Source organism: Artemia sp. Qi Xiang Cuo, chromosome 12 (genome assembly GCF_049724085.1).
Source record: "Artemia sp. Qi Xiang Cuo chromosome 12, ASM4972408v1, whole genome shotgun sequence".
NCBI classification, from domain to species: Eukaryota; Metazoa; Arthropoda; class Branchiopoda; order Anostraca; family Artemiidae; genus Artemia; species Artemia sp. Qi Xiang Cuo.
This window is the reverse complement of record NC_142805.1, coordinates 56,297,094-56,309,612: the sequence shown is the minus strand read 5'-3', so window position 1 is coordinate 56,309,612 and position 12,519 is coordinate 56,297,094.

The following is a 12,519-nucleotide window of genomic DNA, read 5'->3' as shown; positions in this document are numbered from 1 at the left end:
TTTGAGGCATAACATAAACCCTTGCCCTAAGGACTCTGAAGTGGGGGAGGGGGTTAATCTTTTAAGAAGTAATTGCTGGACCTTTCAACTACACTGGATAAAACAGTTATCTAAGACTATTGATTCGAGATGTGTTGGGGAAATGATGGGACAGGAAGGGATGAACTGGATTTTACTCTTAAAAAGGACACTAGAACTTTTAATCTTTCATCAAGTTAGCTCCATTAAAGGTTTCAGTGACACTTCAATATAGAGCGGCACTCCCCGTGATATTGCTTATGTGCCACTTTCAAAACCTGCATGCAGCTTTGTTTTGTTTGAATGAAACTCCCTCTAAACCTTCCCTAAGTTTTTCTGTATAATTGAGGTTGCCCTCAATTCCCTTTTGACTCTTAAAAAGAGCGCTATAGCTTCCAATTTTCTAACAACTGAGCCCTATTCAAAGTTTATACAATCACCAATAGCATAAAAACGTTATCTGCCTTTGGGCACAGACTAGAACCCTAGGTCCAAGGTTCTGAGGGGCTATTTCAACCCTGAAGGCCATTCTTACATGATCTATACACTATTTTGAAAAAAATGCTATCTCAAAATTTCTATTGGGTGCATTTGGGGAAAAAGGTGTAAGGGGGCTATTTGCCCTTCTATAACTTTTGACTATTAAAAAAAACACTAGGACTTCTGATTTCCAACTGATCATACCACATCCAAAGTTTATATGACCACCCTTTTGATAAGAACCTAAAATTTTAACAATGGGCAACTTATATAACTTTTAGCCCTTGCACTGAGGGCCAAGGGGGAGGGGGGATTGTCATTCTTGAATACATAATGAATGGACCCTCCAAATACTACTACTACTACTAACAACTCATCACAGCACCAAGCCGCCTGAGGCCAACACAGCTATGCATGCTCCTCCTCCACCCCAATCTATTCAAAGCCTCCTTTTTACACCGCCCACGAAGTTCCCATTTCCTTTAAATCTGTTCTTTATGACGTCCTTCCACCCCAGACGGGGACGACCTGCTTTCCGTTTAGCCCTAGATGGTTGGCCGAAAAGAACAATCTTCGGCAATCTGTCATCCTTCATCCGCACAACATGCCCTAATCACCTCAACCTTTCTTTCATTATAGATCTAGAAAGCGGTATTGAACCACATTTTTCGTATAGCCTATTGTTTGAAATACGGTCAGTCAGCCGGGTACCCAGAACAATCCTTAAGCAATTTCTCTGGAAAACATCTAGCAAATCTTCATCCGCTTTTCGGAGCGTCCATGCTTCAGAGCCATATTTGACCACTGTCATCACTGTAGCTTCTAAGATTCTAATCTTGGTTTGCGGGACTTATCTTCCTATTCTTCCAGACTTTTTTTAACTGTGAAAAACACTCTGAGCCTTGGCTGTTCTATTTTTAACATCTTCACTGCTCCCACCATCTTTACTAATAATACTAACCAAGGTAAGTGAAGCTGCCACCTGATCAATTTTTTCATTACCCAGCGTCACCTTTTCATCTTCACTTATTCCTAGCCTTAGTGACTTAGTCTTCTTAACATTAATTTTCAAACCTATTCTAGCACCCTGAACTCGCAAAACCTCTAAAATTTCATTTATTTTGCTCACACTTTCCTCTAAGATTCTTAGATCATCAGCATAGTCCAAGTCCAGGAGACTTCTTCTTCCCCATTTGATTCCGTGGTCTCCCATTGCCTTTCCTGTGCTCCTTAAGACAAAGTCTATCAAAATAATCCATATAAAGGGGGATAGAACACAACCCTGCTTAACTCCTGATTTAATACAAAACCAGCTGCTAACCTCATTTCCTACCTTAACCGCAGCAGTGTTATTCTCGTACATAGCACTAATCACTTTAATGTATTTGTCTGGTATACCATACAAGGATAAAACCTTTACTAAAGCTCTTCTATCAACAGAATCAAATGCTTGCTCATAATCTATAAAACTGAGGACCAAAGGTGTTTGAAAACTTAGGCACTTCTCAATTATTAACCTAAGAGTGAAATTTTGGTCAACACTACCTTTCAACTATAAAAAGAGTGCTAGAACTTTCAATCCAATGAGCCCACTCCAAATTTTAAATGACTGCCTTTCTTATAAAAACCTTATATACCCCTGATGCATAACATACAACCCTTGCCCTAAGGGCTCTGAAGTGTGTGTGTGTGTGTGGGCGGGGGGGAGTAATCTTCTAAGAAGTGATTGCTGGACCTTTCAACTACACTGGTTAAAACGGTTATCTAAGACTATTGATTAGATGTATTTGGAAAAATGATGGGACAGGAAGGGTTGGACTGGCTCCCATCCAATCACTTTCAACTATGAGAAAGTGCAATAGAACTTGCAATTTACAATCAAATTAGCCCTTTTTGAAGTTTATGCAGCAACTCTTTCTATAGGAAGTGCTCTGGTATAAAAAAAAAGAACAAAAAAATAATAAATTGTGCCCATATCACTCTTTACTTAGGCAACACAATGCACTACTTATGTACCTAATAATGAAACAATCTACTTTTTAGGTGTTATAATACAGATATTGTGATGAATTAACTGATGAATGGATGATTACCTGTTCAACTTCTGGGTATCTTAGCCTATTAGATCCCTTGTTTTGTGCTATTTTAGATGTCATGGTCTAATCCACCCTGATTGTTACATCCAACCCCTTCTCCCCCCTGTCTTATACATTTCTCTGGGCTATTAACTGAATTTTGCAATAGGCCTAACTCAGAGGTGAAGGTGTAAATTAGTGGTTCTATAAATAGAGGGATGGTAGAAAAAAGAAGCACTTTTAAATTACTAAATTTATATTCATTTTTATGGTTTAGTTTTTGAAAATTCATCCAAAGCCTCCTCTCCCCAAAAGTCTCATTTATCCCTAGCCTGTGTAAAAACAAACAACATAATACTTAAAGAAAATATATAAAAATAGGGAATAGGGATATTTATTTCATTGATAATTGCAACATATTATAAAGTAAGAATTACCCCTATTTTTAATAGCCTAGGGCTATATGAAACCATTGGAAGGAGGGGATAAATTGTCAAAACACAAACAAAACCAGGTATAGATCTAGAATTGAGGCCTTTGTGAAGGAAGCATATTAAAAAACAATTCTTACTTTATAATATGCAGAATAATTGCAGTTAACACATTTTGACAGTCATTCTACTTTTTATCAAAAGGTTTTACCACTTTATGGTTTTATTCAGTTTTACTACTTTTTCTTACAAATATATGAATTATTTTTTTAGCATGCCTTCAAATTCAAAATATTTGTACAAATATGACATTTTTTTTAATGATTCTGGCTGTTTTCTCGAAAACAAAAACCCTTATCAAAGAAGTAGCAACCCAAGAACTTGAGCAACAATTTATGAAGAACACTGGAATAAAAGACTTTGTGATAAGTAACAAGACAGATAGTGCCTTAAAGACAGAAGCTGAAATGAAACTGCCACCACTGAGAATTGCAGCTAGAATGTCAAGATTGGCAGAGCAGCTACTTTAGTGAAAATACATTAATCTATAATTTGAAATGAATACTCTTTCAGTTTTATTAAACCTTACTGAATCTGATTGTTTATACTGATCATATTCCTTTATACTATTGTAGCTCAAGAACCAGTTTTATTGTTTCCCTGACCACTTTTCTGGTGTTTTTTTTTCAGCTGGTTAAATATAAGCCAGTGATGGCCAAAAAAGAACCAAGGTGGCCTAGATTCTTCACTTTTGGCTACTTCAATAGAGACATCTGGCTAGAATAGTGGTGGAGTGTTTCCAAAAAAAAAAAATTTTCTAGGGTGTTGCTCAATGAGACCTTTGCTTGGTATCAGCAACTTCTTATCAGTTGAATCATTGCCTTGAGAGTTAAAAAAGTAAAAATCTGCCAATTATGGGCTAGTTTCTCCTATACATTTGAAAAAACCTTAAATATGAGGAGACAAAGCTTATTTAACAGCCAACAGTATAGATGCACACCATGTTTCTGCCTCAATAGCCACAACTCTAGGCTCATACATAAAACCATTGAAATGAAAAAAAAATTAGCAATCATAAAATTTCCATTTCTGTTTTAAAATGACTTCTTCTGGAGAACTGCTGTTATAGACCTTATTTTAAGCAGGGTTGCCAGAAAGTCAAACAAAAAACAAGCCCGAGCCTTTGAAAAACAAGCCAAAATGCCTGAGCCTTTGAAACCCAAGACTGCCATCATGGTCAGTTCATAAAGTTCTAAAATTGCCCAAATTTGTGTGTTTCACAATATTTTTTGATGCTAAAGTCAAAAAAAAATTTTACATTGCCCGATAAGTGTAGTTGGATTAGTTCTAGATCAGTTTTTTTGTCATGTTATTTGAAACTTAGCAACAATCTTTTGAAACAAACACGGCAAAGAGGTGGTCCTGGTTAAATCAAACTTGCTCAAATCTCTCAAAACAAATACGGAAAAATACGATCCAAACTTTTTTTTTATTCCTTAACCTTTTTCAAAATCCTCATCATTTTGTCCATGACAAAATTAAAAAATTGTATTACAGAAGTGTTACAAATTGAATCACGTGCTACAGTGCTGCACGTGATGAAATAGTGCTAAAATAGTTCTTTCTTGCTAAAGTCAGAAAAAGTTTTGCCCCTAATCTAATTCTACTTTTACCTTGCTTGCTTACCCTTCTTCATCCTGCTCCACTTTCACAGAAGAACAACGATTTATAGGCAGCACTATTGTGCTGCCTATGATATTTTGTCTTGAGATTTTAATTATACAGCACTGGAGGTGCCAATTAGACCAGGTAAGCCCCCCCACCCCTATACTTCAGCCTATGGGCACCCATGTTTATTTTCACATTATGGGAGTACCCCCCCCCATAATGTGCAAAGCCCCACCAGGTAAGCCCCCCCCTATACTTCAGCCTATGGGCGCCCATGTTTATTTGCACATTATGGGGGGGGGGGGTAAACCATAATAAACTTGCAGTTAAAAAGTGTTAATTACAACAGTCTAGAGAAGGACATGTAGAGAAGGAAACATGTTAAGAAAAAAATTCATAATATGTAGAGTAATTTTAGATAACATATATTGGATATATCTCAGCTATACTTTATCCCTAATTCCTTCCCCTAATATGCAAATATATAACCCAAATTATATATTTCCAATGCATTCTGCCACTTTTTCTGGTTTTTGTTTTGTCACAGTTGATAAAATTTACTGGTACAATGGATGAATTTCAGCCATGTATTTGCAAATTAAGGGGGAGGACCTTGGGGTAATGTATAGCAGGGCTACAAGCAAGCTATCAGCAAAAATTATTTCTGTATTTTAATTATCAAATATGAATTTTTTTCTTAACATGTTTCCTTCTTTGGGTATATACCATTACAAGTAGGGAAATCTGCATATTACAAAGTATAAATTGTTTTCTTAACATGATTTTTTTTCGCAACAGCCTCAATTCTAGACTAAGCTTAGGCCACAAAAAGATTGGGCCAGATCTGTCAAATATATAAAAAAAAGGATAGATCTGCATAAAATTCAAGTCTTGCCTTAACCTGAGCAGCAATACAATTCCTTGTAAGACTCCTTATGCAGAGCCATCTCAGCCATGCAGAGATAAATTTCTAATGGGGATACGTTTCAGAATAGAAAGCATTCCACGTGCTAAAGGAAGGCTCTTGTCCTTTTGGTGAATAGCCACGGCTGAGCCACCATGATTTTGGAATTTTTGTCTGGTTCCAAACTTTCAGTCAAAATAATCCCAAAATAAGCCCATTTTTAAAAAAAAAGCCCAAGTTCCCGCCCCACAACCCTCACGCCCACTCAAAAATTCAGCCCTCCCCTGATGGCTAAAACAAGCCCACGGGTTGGAAAACAAGCCCATATGGCAACACAGATTTTAAGTGTTTCAAAAAAATTGGTAACGATGTCCAAAAACAGAGTAGAGTATGTACTTTCTGAAAATAAATTTACTTTTTTGAAATAATCTTTTGTTGTGTACTTATGGTCAAACAGACCTTTATTAAAAAACACACCTCAGTTTCCCACCAAACCAAAACTAATTGTCTGGTATAAAGCACATGATTATTGGTTATTATCTCATATTGACAATACAAATTCTTGAGTGTGTACTAGCTAACAAGGAAGTACTGTTACCCAAATAGCATTTGAAAAAATTACAAAAAGTGGATAAATGGAAGGAATTGGGATTCTGATTAATAGAACATTCAGCACATGAAAGAGTAAGAATTTCATTAGTTTCTTTTACCTTTGTATATATTCCTAGGGCTATATCTGGGACCATATTGTCAGTAAAGTGACCACAATATCTACAAATAGGCCTACCATAAAATACCATAAGACCCTATTTCTAGACTAACCTACCCTACTGCTTTTCAGGGGCAGATCCAGGATTTTTTTAGGGGGGGAATAAAATAGGTTGATCTAATAAACAAATTTTAGGGGGGGGGGGTTGACCCAATAAAAAATAAACTTGCATTAGGAGCAGGTTTAATTAATGCAAACTTGAGTTAATTAGGTAAATTAAACTACTTTAGACTATGCTAGGGAGGGGGGGGGGGCATGTGCCCCCTGTGCTCCCCCCCTGGATTGGCCACTGCTGCATTTAGTTTTCTAGCACTTTTCCTTTGAATTGACAAACCATATTATAGTTACAAAGCATGTTCCCTCATAAGTGGCCAGCCACTACAGTAGCAGGCTACCCTAACCAACAAAACAGCATATTTGTGTAGGATAGGCTTATCCTAGGGCTATTGGCTCATAAAGGCAAGAAGGAGCATCATGTCAAAGTAACATCAATTGCAGCCTATATTGAAAGCAAAGTTTAAATAGGTACCCTAAGATAGACAAAAACATTAGTCCTGGGCCTATCCTGGAAAATTAGTTTCTGGAACTATGGCAAGAAATATAGGCTGGTGGTAAAAATTTAGTTTAGGTACTTTTAACTATCTTGGAAAGGGGTTAATCTAGGAAAATGAAACTTTCAGTAGCCTAATGAATCCAAATTCAAAAACCTAACCTAGTCCTACTCTGGGAAAGTAGGCCTATTGCCAAGCTTTAATGTTAACCCTATCCTGATTATAAAGCTTATAGCCAACCTGATGTATAATTACTTCATTAAAATACAGGCCTTTCAAGAAAGTAATTCAGGAAAAAGCCAATGTGCCTTGGGACAAAGAGATATAGGTTGTTGTTGTTGATTATTAACGTCTCCTCTAGAAATCCACTTCTGTTGAGGCCATTTTCTTTGTTAACTTTTCTCTGTTTCTTGACTGGGTTAGACATGTCATTTAGATTTTTTTAACAAATTTGTAACTCTTTCCTGATAGGAAAACTCAGGGTCAACCAACAACATACCAATCAACAAATTTTTGTTGCACTGGCATTTTTCTTAGGTGCAGCTATTCGCCAATGAAAAGAAAACCAGGGTAGTGTCAAGGTTTAATCCGTGGCTCCATGCACTAGGGAACCACCGGTCCACCGCTGACAAGTCTCACATTGACTGCATAATTCATTGGTCATCTCACATAATTTTGTGGTTGTATCCATAAAGTAGAATAAAACTAGTTTAACAGACTGATTTTAAAAGTATTTGCGATAAAAAATCAAACTAAATCACATAAACATAATAAAACTGAACCACTAAAAAGAAAGATAAGATAATAAAGTTTGTACTAGTTTGTAAAAAAAAAAAAATAATCTGCTGTTTCTTCTTATTTTTTAATTACACGCCACGCATTGTCACTTCTAATGCCATCTATTTTAAAACTCTCCGTAGGAACCAAAAATTCACAGAATCCCAGAGCTTCAAATACCTAACTGCAGCGGCTTTCAAGGCAACTCTCTGAATAGCTATGTGGTACAATCTCCACATTGTACCGGACCTCCAAAGTCAACCAGAAACAGAAAAATTTTGCCGCATTGGTAGCACTGAATAGAAGTGGTGTTTTAAGAATTCCATTTGTGTCAAAATTACATTTATATTATTCGCTTAACGTGTCAAAATTTTTCATATTATAACTAAATTAAACCCTAAAGCAATATTCTCAAGCGTCTGGTCAGTGGCGGATCCAGGTGGGGGTGTGGGGGGTGTGGGAGGCATGCACCCTTCCCCTAATATAGTGTTGGATTTGGAGATAATATCATATTGTCATATTAAACATTATATTTTCCGTAGAGGGTGAACGGCTTTTTATTTTATTTTTTTTATGGCAGGGTGGTGCTTATAACTTACCATTTTTTGTATCAATATTTTTACATCATTTTATTTCAACAGATTTGTCAAAACTTTAACCCTCAGCAGATTTTAGATTAAATTTACGATTATTTCCAAAACCTACCTACCCCGCTAAAAAAAATCCTGGGTCTGCCTTTGCGTCTGGTAGCCTAGTTTTACTCTTAAACTTTTATTTTCAAGAAGATAATAATGCAAGACTTCTTAGTATTTAAGATTTACGTCAAAATCGTCCCATCCACAGGGCTGGTACCCGATTTTTTTTTATTTTGACTAGGACTTGAAAGGTTTAAATTTTGTTTGCGCTAGATGCTCTTTTAACTTGAAAACAGAGATTTTACACAAGTGACGAAAATGATGTTCCATAAAATGAAAAATGATCCATTTTGACAAAAGTGAGAATTTAATCAGGGATTTTTCTTTGTGCAGTGGGTTACATAGGCGCCCATAAGCTGAATTCCAGGGGGGGGGGGGCAAATCTCATCTAATTGGCACTTTTAATGCTATATAATAGAAATATCAGAACAAAAATATAAAAATAAGGCAGCATCATTCAGCCAGGGAGGGGCGGGCCCCTATATGGATATATATTATATATATATATATATATATATATATATATATATATATATATATATATATATATATATATATATATATATATATATATATATATATATATATATATATATATATATATATATATATATATATATATATATATATATATATATATATATATATATATATATATATATATATATATGTATGGGTTTTATGCTCTTCCTGTATATTATATATATTGTATATATGTATATATATATATATATATATATATATATATATATATATATATATATATATATATATATATATATATATATATATATATATATATATATATATATATATATATATATTATATATATATATATATATATATATATATAGAGGAAAGCATATATAGAGGGGATTGGAAGAGCATATAACCTATGAGCATATAGCCTATGACCTATGAGTATATAAACCTAAGAGCATATAACCTACGAGCATATAAACATATGACTAAATATAGGTGAACCGGTTGCACAACGTTGAAATTGTTCTCCATGCCGGCGCGGCGTCTAGGTCTAACTAGTACTAGTGTTAACATGTGGCCTTTTGGTCGGTTGAAAAACATCCCACAAGCCACGACCCCTTCTCATCAAGCCATGGAAGTTTCAAATTGATACAACTAACCGTTGTAACGATGCTACCCATATGCCTTTCTCATAACCTGTATGTTCATAGTGTTTTAATCTATTTCAACTTCCCCCTCAACACTTTCTGAAATTTCCATGTTAATTCAATTAGTGTTAGTAGTAGTGGCAATAAAAGTATTAGCTGGAGTAATAGTAGCTGCATTAGCAGTGGTTATAGCATTAGCAGTAACGTGCACATGCTGCCCTTTGGTCAATTGATCTTCAATTTTAATTTCCAATTTTATACCCTAATCCATTCCTGAGATACGTTCTTTTGCCAATTTGAAAGTATATGTTGTGTTTTCTAGTTAATATTTCCAAATCTTCACCTTCATACCCTTAACCTCAAGAGTGCTAGTATCATGATAGTAAGTGGTAGAAGTAGGAGCAGCAGTAGTAGCATGCATGTACTGCCTTTTTGTCAGTTGACCATCCTCCTCGTGATCCGCCTTGGTATTACTTACCATCCGCTTTGGTATTACTCGTTATGGAAGCAGTACCTGTAGTGGTAGTAGTAACAGTAGTGGCCTGCAGATATTGTCTTTTTGGCCAATTGTTCATCCCCCTCATCCTAAAAGTTCATTTCCTGAAAGCTCTGAATTAATACACTCAGTCATTACTCAATTACGCCCTTTTGAAAACCCGTAGGCACATAACGTATTTTGGTTTAGTTCAACACTTCCCTCAACATTCTCGCATTTCTCAATAACAAATGCCATGGGTAAACGATGGGCAAACTGAATAGCCTACAGCTCTCACCTCAAGGGCTGTGAGGTGATTGACATCCCCAGAGACCCAGTTACTGAACTTTTCAAATATGCTGAGCAAAATAGCTATCTTAAAATTTTGTGTTTGATATGTTTGGGGAATTGATGGGTGTGTGAGGGGGATCTGCTCCCCTCCAGTCACTTCTAAATCTTAAATGGCACTAGAATTTTTATGTTCAATTGAATGAGCTCTTTCCAAAATTTTCTACAGCAATTTCATCTAAAGGAAGTGCCTTGGTGAAAAGATTAAAATAAATAGTTAAATAATACATTGTCCCCACATCCCTCTTTACTTAGGCATACTATTGTGCTGACTGTGATAGCAAGACGTCATTTTCCAAATGCATTTTATTCTCATTAAATCTTCAACAAAATTGTATGCTTTCCTAGAGGTTTGGAGGTTTAGAGTCAAAGCCACATATGACATATTGAAAATTTCGCAGGTGTTCCTTTTTTCAGTAAGTTAAGAGGCACATAAAGAAATTCCTATAAAAAATTCCTTTTTTCCTTAGTAAAAATATTAAACAGGAGGCGTCTGAAGTTAGATTTTCTACCATTGATAATGTTTAGTTTTATTGATGGGTATCTGAAGAAATTTTCTATGGAGGGGAGGGGTTAAATCTTCAAAAAGAATTCCTGGGCAGAGGCTTTAAAAGATTTTTTTGTTTGCAAAACAGATGAAATTGTATCCAAATTTTATAGAATTGCACGCTTCTGTGTATATATCGTCTACGATTTCTGGGAGAGATTGGGATAAATGCTGGGTTTTCCCTGAAGGGCACTCAAGGTTTTACGATTTTTATGACAATTAAGACTATTTGATTGCACCCCAACCCTTTTTCAAAAGTACAGTTTGGTTGCTCAAAAGATATTTCTTGAAGAAACCCGATGTGTCAAACTCGGATGTCCCGAACAAACACATGAAAGGAAGATATTATTTTTGTATTTGGACACTTGGGAGTTTGGAACTTTTTTCGCTTGTTTATTCTTTTTATCTGAAATTATGCAAATTCAATCATGGTAATAAAATTTTAATGGTATCTTTAAACTTGATAAACTTTTTGTATTTGAAATGGACACTGGAATGGAAATTCTTTTTTATTTAGTTATATCAGATTAATGTGATTAAAATCAAGTAGTCATCAAGACATTGGCCAATTGGCTGGTATTTTTGGTATTTTATTACCGGCTGGTACTTTTGTCCGAGCCGCAAATTTAAGTGTATCAAACCGCATCTTGAATTACCGTAGCCGGTAATTCATTACCAGCTGGTATAATTGCCGCAACCAGTAATATATGCATATCAGACTGCATCTTGAATTACCGTAGCCGAATCTTTTTCAAAAGCAACTTGAACTCATCAATACTAAGTATATTTTAAGTGCATAAAAGCTTCTATAATCTAAAAGAAAACAAAGATTTTTTCCCACAGTGATTAGTACATTGTCAACAACATATTTTTTGTGTTTTTTTGCCTGTACACATAATTAAGTTCACCTGAACAATTCATTTATCAGATAAACACTTTGGCCCGATTTAATATTTGATACCAATAATTGGTTTGGTATGGAACTCTCTTGCGTATGCCCTATTATTATTTTTTGTTTCTGTGATGATGCTAGTATGTTCAACCGAATGATCAAACCGAAAATTTAAGGACGTACTCTGGAAAAAAGAATGTGCAAAGGGAGGAAGAATCGTCGTTTGAAGCTGACTCCGGAATGATGACTTTGGTTAATACTAATGATAAAATTTCGGTGCGAAAACAAATTTATTAGATTTCGAAAATAGCCTGGAGTACCTTTAAAATGCTGTCAGATCAAAATGCAAACTTCACCATCGGAAAAGCACCAGTTTGCACAGGAAGCGTAGATGTTTCTTTTTTTATTCTTTTCTTCATCACTAGAGGGACACGTAAACATCATATAGGATCGAAAGGAATATGCTATATTTAGTGCCTATTGTAAGTAAGAAAAATGATATTAAATAATTTTTTCAAAAGCAGTATTTCAAAAGTTTCAAAAAGTTAAAAATTCTAATTTAATACTTGATTTCAACATAAAAAATTAAACATTTTTTAAATATTTTCGAAATATATTCTGTTTCCCTCTTTCTAGGAATGATAATAGCTTAGGAATAAATTTCCTCTAACGGACTCAAAGAATATGGGTCTCTGGATGTTACCGATGCCATCTAGTGTTTGGCGACTCTTGCTATTTTTCTGTAAAATAGTTTGAAC